General features: G+C 45.2%; 1 long non-coding RNA gene across 1 annotated transcript; it reads right to left on the bottom strand.

The window, feature by feature from the left end:
- Positions 1-1,560: 1,560 nt before the first annotated feature.
- On the bottom strand, positions 1,561-2,060 carry LOC135570771 (uncharacterized). The gene is made up of 3 exons (XR_010463603.1): positions 1,984-2,060; positions 1,825-1,908; positions 1,561-1,701 (listed from the first exon to the last, which is right to left on the bottom strand). It is a non-coding gene; the product is annotated as an uncharacterized LOC135570771 (long non-coding RNA).
- Between the last annotated feature and the right edge of the window lie 10,644 nt (positions 2,061-12,704).

The following is a 12,704-nucleotide window of genomic DNA, read 5'->3' as shown; positions in this document are numbered from 1 at the left end:
CGATAATTACGCAATTATCTTTGATACAACGACGACTATGTAGCTAGCTAAGAAGAAATTGCTAAGATTAGACAAATCAGACCGTTGTACTATAATGAAATGTAATGAAAAAGTTATACAACCTGCAGACCGAAGCGCGGATGCGACCGGCTCGCTTTCCAACCACTAGACCCGGGTCCATAGGGCTCTTGTCAAAAGGGACTTCTGAGCTGTCATCATCCCAAACAGCACCAGCTCAAAGAGGACATCTATCATGTTCACATGATATATCTAGGACAAGAAAACACGTTTGGAGAAAATAGGAATGATTTCATATAGATCAGCTACTGTGATGTATAAAAGACATGCATGTGGAAGAACTCAGTGAGACTTGAGAGTTAATGAACTCACCTTTGCCTCAGCCAGCTCCCTCTCAATGTCATTCCGCTTGGAGGGGTCACTCAGGTAGACCACAAAGTCGTTATAGGTACGGATGAACTTGGCCTCGTCCTATGACAAAGAAAAGAGCATCTTAGTGAACAGAACACATTTCCCCTCAGGGACGCTCTCTTTTCCTTGAAAGAGAATGAGTTAGTGAGTTACCATGTGGTTGGCCTGAACAAGGGCGCCCAGGAGGACCTTTCCCGCCACAAACAGATGGTTCCTGCTCAGGGTGGAACCAAGCAGGGTCTAGGGAAGAGTTAGGGTGAGACATATTCCTCTTGGAGACAGAACAAGTCACAGAGACAAAAAGAACAGTGGGTCCACTCACAGTGAAGGCCTGGCGCAGGGAGACGAGCCTCAGGGCGATGTCCTCCACTCTCTTGGTGGTAAGGTAGAGGCTGTGAAAGGGAGGGAATGGAGCATGTCAACCATTAGAGTCAATGGGGGATAACAGCATCATGACCACTATCCTTCAGCATTTGACAAGCCCAGACTACACAGACATTTAGAGGAACTCACTTTAGCAGAGGAACCTCCCTCTCCTCAGGCAGCAGGTCCTCCTCCCAGCCCTACGACAACAAAACAAGCATTCAAAATCAGTGACCAGTGCAATGACATAACAAACAATCGGTCAATGGAAGGATCTTAATGCTCCTAGTCAATAGTATGTGTGTGTAAAGTCTGACCTCAGCAGTTGTGGCCCTCAGGCTCTGGGTCAGTGAACTGCTGAGTGGTGGGCGTAGAGAAGGAGGCAGCCTCCGACCACGCTGAAGAGGAGAGGAGCCTGTCCAGCCCCATGTGGAGAGTGGCGTACACCACTGAGACATCACTCTGCTGCTCAAAACACACACAACACACCTGTTTACCACACACACACACACGTTATTAGAAAACACACCAAATCTAATGCAAAAATGCCCAGTAATATCTAGTCTATATACATAGGAAATCGTTTATTTACCTGGTTGCAGCCAAGCGTCACGTCCACAGATGTCTCGTGGCGGAGGTGAGACGCATAGTGGGTCATCCTGCCAGCCACACGTTGACAGAGAGAGAATACATGTTAAGGCCAAATGGAATAAGTGAAGAAAAGCCTAATCTACTACTGTTTCAGTAGTATTTACGTCTTACCTGGATCCAAGTGATGGACTGCACTTTGGTGGCACAGTAGGGGATGCCCTCTGGACTAAGCCTGGCTGTCTCCTTGGAGATGGCCCACACCAGTTGAGTCTCCAGGCCTCTCACCCTACTCACGTGGTGCATCCTCACCACCACCTGCTGTTGAGATAAACAACAAGACAACATCAATAAAACCACTTCAGCAATTGCTGTAACACATTTCCACCAAGATCAAATGACTGACAATGTAGATTAGGATTAGCTAGTTACAATGACACATACCTGGGATCCCCCACGCATGTAGGTGATGATGGGGCTGATGAACTGGAAAGTTCTCCAAGCTTTAACCACCGGACCGGCATTGTTCTGCACATTACAATACATTCATGTTGGAAACAGTAAACATTGTAACCGTGATGTGACTGTGTGGGGGTCTCTTACCCTGATCACAACAGGCCCACAGTACAGGGGGCTGAACCTAATCAGAATCAACTGCCAATTGCCAGTGGCCTCCTAAAGCAGAAAGCAGACAAGAGATTTGTTCCATGTTAAAAGAGACACAACTTGAATATCTGGGATATTTTTCAAACATAAAACCCCAAACATTCAGAAAATTATACCTCAAGGATAGTCTGCACATCTGGCACATCCTCAAGGATGATAGCAGCATTCTGGACATCAAGGAGGACTGGCAGCTGTGGAACATCTGGCACATCATCCAATGGCACATCCAACTGGACCTCATCCAGGACAGTTGTTTCTAAAATGAGGAACATTGGAATATAAAATAAACTATTGTTAGGACATAAAACGTAGCAACATTGCTAATACTAGCTAGCTAGGTAGCAAAAGTCGATTGCTTAGCAACAGTTACTAAAGTTAATGTTAGCTAGCAAGCTAGCTAGCTACAACATCTCTAGCACAAGCATTTTTGCCAAGTCTGAATGATAGAAATACACAACATTTCGCAAATTATAATGATATTGTTAAATGTAGTAAAAGAAGAGTTGTAAACTCCACATACCTTCTTCGAAGTCGCTGTCGCTGTCCACCTGTCGACGATCACGAACCCTTCAAAACAGAAAAAGACAAGAAAAACAAGCCACAAATGAATTTGAACAACCTGTCGACGCAGTAGGCCAGCCGAAGTCCACGCACTTTCTCCGCCAGTCTTGAAAAGCACCCAGGCATTTTCCAGTCGATTGTTCTCAGGTCTCAAAAATCAAACAAGTTTGTTGTCAGTAGCAAAGTTGTTGTTTTCGCATAGAAAACGTTCCATAGAACGTCGGTTAGATGTCTCTTGGCAACACACGTTCGAAAATGATTGTTTACAAAATTGACAACTGTGTTGCCATAGAAATGAGTTTGGAATTCTGATTCCTTTTAGAATCCGTTAAAATTGCTTGTCATCATTCTAGTGACGTCGACGTGCTCCTTCGTAGCTCAGTTGATAGAGCATGACGTGTTGCAAACATTGCTAAGAAGATGGATAATGATTTCAGGGATTTTTGTGATGATGAGTTATCTGAAATTGAGATAAAATACTGTATTAAAAGCCTGAAGCCTGAAGGACAATAGGTCCCCTGGAAAAGCGGGTTTTATAAAGCATTCAATGATAAATTGATTCCTTTCATTCTTGCTATGTTTCAAGAATCAATAGAAAAATGGGAGTTCCTGGCATCCTTAAAACAAGGTGTAATTACTTTGATCCCCAAACTTAATAAGGATACTCTTTATATAGACAACTGGAGACCCATTAGCCTGTTGAATAATGATGGGAAATTATCACGTTAGATATTTTCGCATCAGCTCTTTTTCAGAGCATATCTGATTGGTCAAAAGAGCAATTACTTTTAGAATAACTGTCTTCAAAGTAATGACTCGGGACGTCGGGGTTGATATGTACGCTTCTTTTAGTAATATTACTTGTTCACGTTACATTTAACAACTTTAGATTCTACAGAGAAATGCATGTAAGATGCTAGCGGAAAGGTCAGCTTAATCACTTTGCACCTGCACATAACTGGCGCGTTCTCTCTCTCTGTCGCAAGGCATTCTGGAAATTGCAGTCAAAAGCGTAATTCAATACTAACCAATACAATTACATATGTAAATAACTGTAAAGAAATATCTTTAATTACAGCTCAATGAATGAACTTAAACATGAACACATTAAAGTTACAACAATTACTCAAAACAATGACTGAATTGGGCTGCCTGTCTCAACGAAGCCATAGAAACCTGGACATGCTCCAACTGAAATGTTCCCTCCTGTCAGCACTGATGTTGAATGGCATTAAATACACTTTTTTTGTTCTCTCCCATCCCCTGTAGGTTTGTTGAACATGAGTGGAAATGAAACTCCAGCACACTGGTAGCACTAAAGACGTGTGAGTATAACTTTTCCAGGTGAGTTGAACCTGCCTGTGGGGATATTCCTGGGAGGTCTACTGATGAAGAGGTATAAGCTTGGCGTTGTGTCTGGAGCCCAGCTGTCTTTCATCACCTCCTTCATGGCCTACCTTCTCCTCCCTCTGCAGTCTGGCACTAAGTATGACAACGTTCGGGTGGCTGGTCTGACCGTGTCCTACAACGGGTAAATATGACATCTGATTAGTTGGTGGGTGGGTTGATAAAAACAAAAGTTTTGATCAGTGGAATATGAGGGAGAGTTTGACCAAAACACACATGGGCTTGTGCCGGGCCTCCCTCTTGTGGGAATATACAGTATGGTTGTTACTGAGCCAGGATTCCTGGCTGTTTTGTCTCTGTGCGTATGTCAATGATAGTTCAGCAACAATTATTTAAACATCATTATTACCAGCCATTTTCTCTGTCCCCCAGGTCCCCTGGTGTACGATGGCAGCCTGTTGTCAGAGTGTAACAGAGACTGCTCCTGCTTGGCTGGGGAGTGGGACCCTGTGTGTTCAGACAACGGCATCACCTACACCTCCCCCTGCCCCGCAGGCTGCTCCAGCTTTACAGGTTACGGCAAGAACACGGTACCAATACTATTAATGTCCTGAGTGTACAACGCATTCACAGGGATGCTGGCCCATGTTGACTCCAATGCTTCCCACAGTTGTGTCAAGTTGGCTGTATGTCTTTTGAGTGGTGGACCATTCTTGATACACACAGGAAACTGTTGAGCGTAGAAAACCCAGCAGCGTTGCAGTTCTTGACACAAACTGGTACCCCTGGCACCTACTACCATACCCTGTTGAAAGGCACGTAAATATTTTGTCTTGCCCATTCACCCTCTGAATGGCACACATACACAATCCATGTCTCAGTTGTCTCAAGCCTTACAATATTTTTTTAAACCCGTCTCCTCCTCTATATCTATACTGATTTAAGTGGATTTAACTAGTGACATCCATAAGGGATTATAGCTTTAACCTGGATTCACCTGGTCAGCATATGTCATGGAAAGAGCAGGTGTTCTTAATGTTTTATACACTCAGTGTAACTCTTTGGCAGTGAAATTAGTTATTTTCAACCATTAACTGGGGCCTTGTTGAGGCCTTATCTAAGTAAATAATTGCTGATTGACAATAAAGTATTATTTTGATGTATGGAAAAAATATGGTATGCAATTCCTATGTTGAGAGTTCTCTCTGGTAGTTGTTCAATATGACTTGAACTTTTACAGCTTTTACAGGGGACTCTTGTAAAATGGATGTTTAATCTCAGTGTGCCTCCCTGTTTAAATAAAAGTTAAATAAAATGTAAAAAACATCAACACAAACACAGGATATGGGGTACACATGGTATCACATCATTACATACTAGGCCCTACTGCACCTGCATTCCAGCACCATTCCAGCATCTGGAATTGACTCAACATGTTTGAGGTGGGGGATCAATACATGTGGGGGAAGAATGTGGGGGGCATCCATGTTTGTGTCTGTACTCTGAGTGAATATGAATGAGCAGCAGTGTTGTGATGTGTCCTATCCCGTCCTTGCAGAGTGATCTTCCTTGGCCTCATCACATGTCTCAGTGGCTCCTCCTTAGAAGGGAGGGGGACACCACCACGGGACAGCCCATACACTCATCGCTAGAGATCGAACTTCAGACTCCCTCCAAAACCACTGAGGCTTCTTATGAGCCAAATGGCACGCAGAGGGAGAGGTCATAGTGATTCACACCCACAGAGAGAAAGACAACCCACACAAGCTCTTGGTTGAGATGAACCACACAGAGGTAGAGGCAGAGGGCTTTCAGGGCTAGCCAGTCAGCCTGCCTGCTCTAATGCTCAAGTCAATTGTATTTAAATTCATGTTCATTAAAGATTTTTATTCAATAATTGAAAAGTCCCATTTACTTAATGATCATTTTTCACTGTCTTCAACCCTCAAGAACCAGGGTGAGTCTGGGTCACCCTTTTACTGGACAAACACAACTTGCATATCATCATAGACTAGGCTGAAACGTTAATCTTTTAACCTTGCTTGAATAAAACAATGCATTTTTTATATTGAGCAAGAGTTGGGCTTTTTCCTTTTCTATGATGATTCAAATTTTTGGTTGCACCTCAACTCAGCGTTGGTTGAGCGCCCTCCGTTTTTTTGTTGTGAAATAATACATATTTTTTTAAATGGACAAAGTAAATTATTCAAAGCATTAAATTGGGGTGTTTCCCACTTATTTACAAAACCTACTCCACACTTGCAAAGTGAAAGTTTATAGAAAAGTTCTGAAATTAAGTAGTAAACAGAAGAAAAGCAGAATTTAGTTCAATTAAAATGTGAATACTTTAATGGTCTATGGTTCAATCCCTTTTCTGCAGGTGTGATGAATAATTAATATTGTTCCTCCTCTTCCTTGTGGCAGGCGCAGCAGCACACTGCCCTCCAAAGCCTGCAAAATAATCGCCGGACTGCCACTTTCCTAGCTCTGCATGGAACATCCAGTGTCACGTCCTTGGTGACGTGTGGGGTGACATCCGGGATGACCACAGCAACATCCACTGGAAAGGGAAAAAATAGGAACAGAATGCAAGCAAATGCAAACCGTAGCTTCTTAACACTGGCCAGTTGAAAGGTTCTACTAAGATGTCATGACAAACGGTACCTGTCAGAGTGTTCTCTAAGTGTTACTCACCTGCTTGGATGTCAGCTGGTAGAGTGGCGAAGATGGCCATCGTGAGAGTCCTTTCTTCAGGTGTGACGTCCACAACCTCCAAGAGGGAAGAGATTGGCTCTGCCTCTGTATTAGGGGTGATGTCCACCACATTCAGGTTGGGAGAAGCCGGGTCTGCCTCTGTGTTAGTGGTGATGTCTTGTACCTCCAGGTGGGAAGAACCCGGATCTGCCTCTGTGTTAGTGGTGATGTCCACAACCTCCAGGTGGGAAGAACCCGGATCTGCCTCTGTGTTAGGGGTGATATCCTCAACCTCCAGGAGGGAAGATGCCGGGTCTGCCTCTGTGTTATGGGTGATGTCCTCAACCTCCAGGTGGGAAGAAGCCGGGTCTGTATTATGGGTGACAACAACAATCCTGATGAGCTCTACTACTACAAGGCACCAAGATGTCATCAGAACAGGCGTCTGTCAGAGTGCTCTCTATCATTGCTACTCACCTGCTTGAATGTCAGCTGGTAGTGTGGTGGAAACGGCCACCGTGAGGACAGGGGGGACTGGTAGGGTGGCTGCAGGGGGCTGGAAGCAGCTCTGCACCTCGTCCGCCACAAAGGCACAGACAGAGCTCATATAAAAAGGGCTCTGCAGGTCATCGGTGGAGAAGGACCGACTGATTCTCCCAAGGATCGACCGCACAGAGTCAAAAGCAGCAACCCGGGAGAAAGGGATGTGAGGGGAAGGGTCCTTTAACATGCAGGAGAGCTTCTCCACTACGCCACCATGCCCACGGCCATCCCACTTATAAGGATTGGGTGCTCTGAATGGCCTTCCTCTGGCTGAAGCCACAGGGCCAGGAGGAGCCTGGGCACCACCTCCACCACCACCTGAGATGGGCTGAGCAGGTTGCTACGGGGCTCATTGGACTGCTCGCCCAGAATGCTCCTCACAGCTCTTTCCACGATGCTGTGGACCTTAGGATCGCTGAAATCAACAAAAAGGAGAAGACAAAGCTAAACGATGTGCAATGTGCTCACAGAAAACACTGTCTTAGTCTGTTTCTGCGTAGTTCCAGATGTGTAGATAAATGGATCAAGTCATATGCAGGGCAGTACATGGAACTCACATGTCAGCTGGCGAGGTGGGGTGCAAGGAGCGGCGGAGCTTGCAGAAAGCCTTGTGCTCTATGTTCATCATTTTTAGGCAAGTGTTTACTTCCCAGGCCTGCAGTATGAAACAGGAAGTCCCATTAGTGTAATTTCACAACAGATCTATTCTGCTGTGCTAACTCGTTGTTGAAAGGCTAGTAAAGAGCTCACTAACTTGTAGTATGTCTCTAACTCTCATTCTCTTACCAGCCGAGCGAGGTCGTTTCCCTCCTCCAGGGTTTCATTCCACACCCTTCAAATAAAACACAGAGCAATTCAACTTTCCTGGCTTCTGATTTTTCTGTTGTTTATTTTACCCACATCTCCTGGAGTGCTGCTGGTGGCAGGGAATGGCAGTGAAGGTGAGTGCTGACGTGGTACTCACCTCTCCCTAAGGGATTTTTTGCCCTGAGACACCAGCCAGTTGCTCATGTGCTCCGTGGTGACATGGGGCGGGACCTGGCCTTGACTCTGGAGCAGCAGATAATGGACCATGAGCTTCTTCTGCAAGATGAGGTAAGGTGTGAGACCGTGCCACGAAATATCATATCATGTGCTTTCAGAAGGGCCTCTCGCAACATTTCACAACTGCTCATGCCTCACAATTTGCAAGTGATAGGAAGAACTCTTATGACCACCTTCTCTAAACTGTCTTGAAATACAACTCTCTTTCTGTTGTTTATGTTTTTGTGGGATGAATCTTACCTGTTTATTGTAATATGTTTCCTCCCAGCAGGCCTGCAGAGTCTGAAAATAAAGGCTGCTTCTACAGAATTCCTTTGAAGATCATGAAAATAATGGTGCTTTGTTATGCACATTATGCACAGGCATGTACAGTATGCTAAAATGAATTTCTCCTAAGATTACCTTTGTGGGACCATAAGTGAACTCCAGAATGCACCAAACCCTATCCATGGTAAGATGGGGAAGAAATGCAGCACTATAGATATACGAGATCCTCTAGAGATAACAGGAATGACTTAAAGTCGCGAATGATCAATGGCTGGAGTCCTCCAATATGCTGCACTTAGAATTGAGTTGTAGGCGATGTTTGGCGCACAATAGAATGTTTACATTCTATTGCCATGGAGAAATGGAATGTGTAGAACCTGTATAATTGGGTATGCTTCTCTGTTTTTATTTCGTGAAACATTAAAATCTTTATTATGTCATAATGTGTAATGAGGATGTAGGAGCCAGATTCATGACGCGATTATCCAGGTGCATGTTGCTTAGACCAACTAATCCAACCTTGGTTTACAAGTTAAATACATTGTTTATATATGCCTATACAAATCTATCGACCACATCCATTTAAAGCAATGATTGTCAATTGAAAATGTGGTTGTTGTGTTATCCTGTTGTGCGGCTTGAGTGTCAGTCCCCTTAAGCACATTATTCCAATATTTTTCCAAGCTCTGAATTGACACAATGGACACTTTTGAAAAGACATTCGGTTAAAAATAAGAGTATGAATGACAATAAATGTATGACTTGGATTGTATGCATAATAGTGTAGTAAACAATATCGCTCAGCGTGGGAACTTTTGGTGTTTGGAAAGTATCCATTTTTAGTCTCCATGACACGTATCACTTCGTTGTCTTGTTGGTAATAGTACAAATGCATGACAGTCTGCATTGTAATCGTCTAACAGGCGTTTTTCCTTTTGTTTCTCACAATAAACAGACATTTGAGAACGGAATTGCTTACTGTTGTACCTATGATGCACAGACACAAAAGCTGTACAGTGTAGTTTGAATAATCAGTTTCAATTATTTGCAGATGTATTCCCTATCATTTACAAATCGAAAGATGTAACATTTGAAGTGAATGTGGCAGAACAGTTTAGCATAGAGTTCTTGTGGGAGTCTTCTCCTTCAGTCTTTTTGCCTCCTAGGCCTCGTTTCTCATTACATGGGATTTCCCCAGTGCCAACTTCACATGAGATGGACGCTGTCTACTGTCATGTGGTGCTGAATGACAGATATCGCTATGCCGATATTGCTGCTGTCCATGGAACTGAAATGTACAATCTTCCCTATTTGCATATGTACGACCGTCCAAACTTGACCCCACACACATAAACAAACATTAATGCTAATCGCTCACACACTTTTGTAACCTGGACCATTACCGTAGTGAGTTCTTGTGCAGCGTGTTTGCTCTTTGCATGCACATATATTACTCTATCATCTGCATACATTTGAACTTCAGACCCAGTACAGACAGAAGGCAGATCATTAATGTACAGGCTGAACAGGAGGGGCCCCAGTATTTACCCTTGGGGCACGTCCACATCATAGCTAAGAGTGGGCGACAGCTCATTGCTCACTTTGACACACTGAGTTCTACCTTCAAGGTATGATTTCATCCATCTCAAGGCATCGGGGGAAAAGTTGAACTTGGACAATTTTGTGATGAAAATCTCATAGTTAACCGTATCAAGGATGCATGGAGTGTAATGTGAAGGGGCTGTTGTTTAAGTGGGCAATCAAATCAAATGTATTTACATAGCCCTTCGTACATCAGCTGATATCTCAAAGTGCTGTACAGAAACCCAGCCTAAAACCCCAAACAGCAAGCAATGCAGGTGTTGAAGCACGTTGGCTAGGAATAACTCCCTAGAAAGGCCAAAACCTAGGAAGAAACCTAGAGTGGAACCAGGCTATGAGGGGTGGCCAGTCCTCTTCTGGCTGTGCCGGGTGGAGATTATAACAGAACATGGCCAAGATGATCAAATGTTCATAAATGACCAGCATGGTCAAATAATAGGTCTGGGACAGGTAGCACGTCCAGTGAACGGGTCAGGATTCCATAGCCGGAGGCAGAACAGTTGAAACTGGAGCAGCAGCACAGCGAGGTGGACTGGGGACAGCAAGGAGTCATCATGCCAGGTAGTCCTGAGGCATGGTCCTAGGGCTCAGGTCCTCCGAGAGAGATAAAGAAAGAGAGAATTAGAGAGAGCATACTTAAATTCACACGGGACACCGGATAAGACAGGAGAAGTACTCCAGATATAACAAACTGACCCTAGCCCCCCCGACACATAAACTACTGCAGCATAAATACTGGAGGCTGAGACAGGAGGGGTCAAGAGACACTGTGGCGCCATCTGATGATACCCCCGGACAGGGCCAAACAGGAAGGCTATAACCCCACCCACTTTGCCAAAGCACAGCCCCCACACCACTAGAGGGATATCTTCAACCACCAACTTACCATCCTGAGACAAGGCCGAGTATAGCCCACAAAGATCTCCGCTACGGCACAACCCAAGGGGGTGCGCCAACCCAGACAGGAAGATCACGTCAGTGACTCAACCTACTCAAGTGACGCACCCCTCCTAAGGACGGCATGGAAGAGCACCAGTAAGAAAATTGATATACAACATCCCCACTAAAAATGTTTAAATGCTCAGGAATTTCTACAAAATATGCACAAATTTATATAAAACATGGCTACAAACTATGAAACGAGCTCACGAATTGTAAAACGTCCACGTACTGTCATATACATCCACAATACTTTTCGTTTTGGATGTTATGATGATATTCCCTGGAGGTCGGGTCCCACAGGGCAGGTGCCCTGCGTGCCCATTCGGTAATCTGGCCCTGATCATCAAGTTAAACCACAGGTATTGTTGTTACACATCCTCACACTGTCTTGGAGGATAAAACTGAGACTGTAGCCAGCTTCCATTTTACCTAATTTTATTGGCCAAAGAATGTTCTCATAGTCCAGAAGTATTGGATGAAAATCCACAATTACATTTACATTTAAGTCATTTAGCAGACGCTCTTATCCAGAGCGACTTACAAATTGGTGCGTTCACCTTCAGACATCCAGTGGAACAGCCACTTTACAATAGTGCATCTAAATCTTTTAAGGGGGGGGTGAGAAGGATTACTTTATCCTATCCTAGGTATTCCTGAAAGAGGTGGGGTTTCAGGTGTCTCCGGAAGGTGGTGATTGACTCCGCTGTCCTGGCGTCGTGAGGGAGTTTGTTCCACCATTGGGGGCCAGAGCAGCGAACAGTTTTGACTGGGCTGCGCGGGAACTGTACTTCCTCAGTGGTAGGGAGGCGAGCAGGCCAGAGGTGGATGAACGCAGTGCCCTTGTTTGGGTGTAGGGCCTGATCAGAGCCTGGAGGTACTGAGGTGCCGTTCCCCTCACAGCTCCGTAGGCAAGCACCATGGTCTTGTAGCGGATGCGAGCTTCAACTGGAAGCCAGTGGAGAGAGCGGAGGAGCGGGGTGACGTGAGAGAACTTGGGAAGGTTGAACACCAGACGGGCTGCGGCGTTCTGGATGAGTTGTAGGGGTTTAATGGCACAGGCAGGGAGCCCAGCCAACAGCGAGTTGCAGTAATCCAGACGGGAGATGACAAGTGCCTGGATTAGGACCTGCGCTGCTTCCTATGTGAGGCAGGGTCGTACTCTGCGGATGTTGTAGAGCATGAACCTACAAGAACGGGCCACCGCCTTGATGTTAGTTGAGAACGACAGGGTGTTGTCCAGGATCACGCCAAGGTTCTTAGCGCTCTGGGAGGAGGACACAATGGAGTTGTCAACCGTGATGGCGAGATCATGGAACGGGCAGTCCTTCCCCGGGAGGAAGAGCAGCTCCGTCTTGCCGAGGTTCAGCTTGAGGTGGTGATCCGTCATCCACACTGATATGTCTGCCAGACATGCAGAGATGCGATTCGCCACCTGGTCATCAGAAGGGGGAAAGGAGAAGATTAATTGTGTGTCGTCTGCATAGCAATATGTTGGTGCCATACAGGAGCACTGACCAATCTGCCTCCAAAAGAGGACTGCTGGTTTTGAGGATGGTGTGGAGGTCAGTGGTTGATGATCTCAGCACCCCCTGAGATGGTGAGTATGGTTTCAGTTGACCACTATTGTGCTGGTAGGTCAGATCGGAGCTTCGGGGAAA

Source organism: Oncorhynchus nerka, unplaced genomic scaffold, assembly GCF_034236695.1.
Source record: "Oncorhynchus nerka isolate Pitt River unplaced genomic scaffold, Oner_Uvic_2.0 unplaced_scaffold_894, whole genome shotgun sequence".
Classification (NCBI taxonomy): domain Eukaryota; kingdom Metazoa; phylum Chordata; class Actinopteri; order Salmoniformes; family Salmonidae; genus Oncorhynchus; species Oncorhynchus nerka.
The sequence above is the reverse complement of the archived record's forward strand: the minus strand, read 5'-3'. Positions and strand labels throughout refer to the sequence as shown.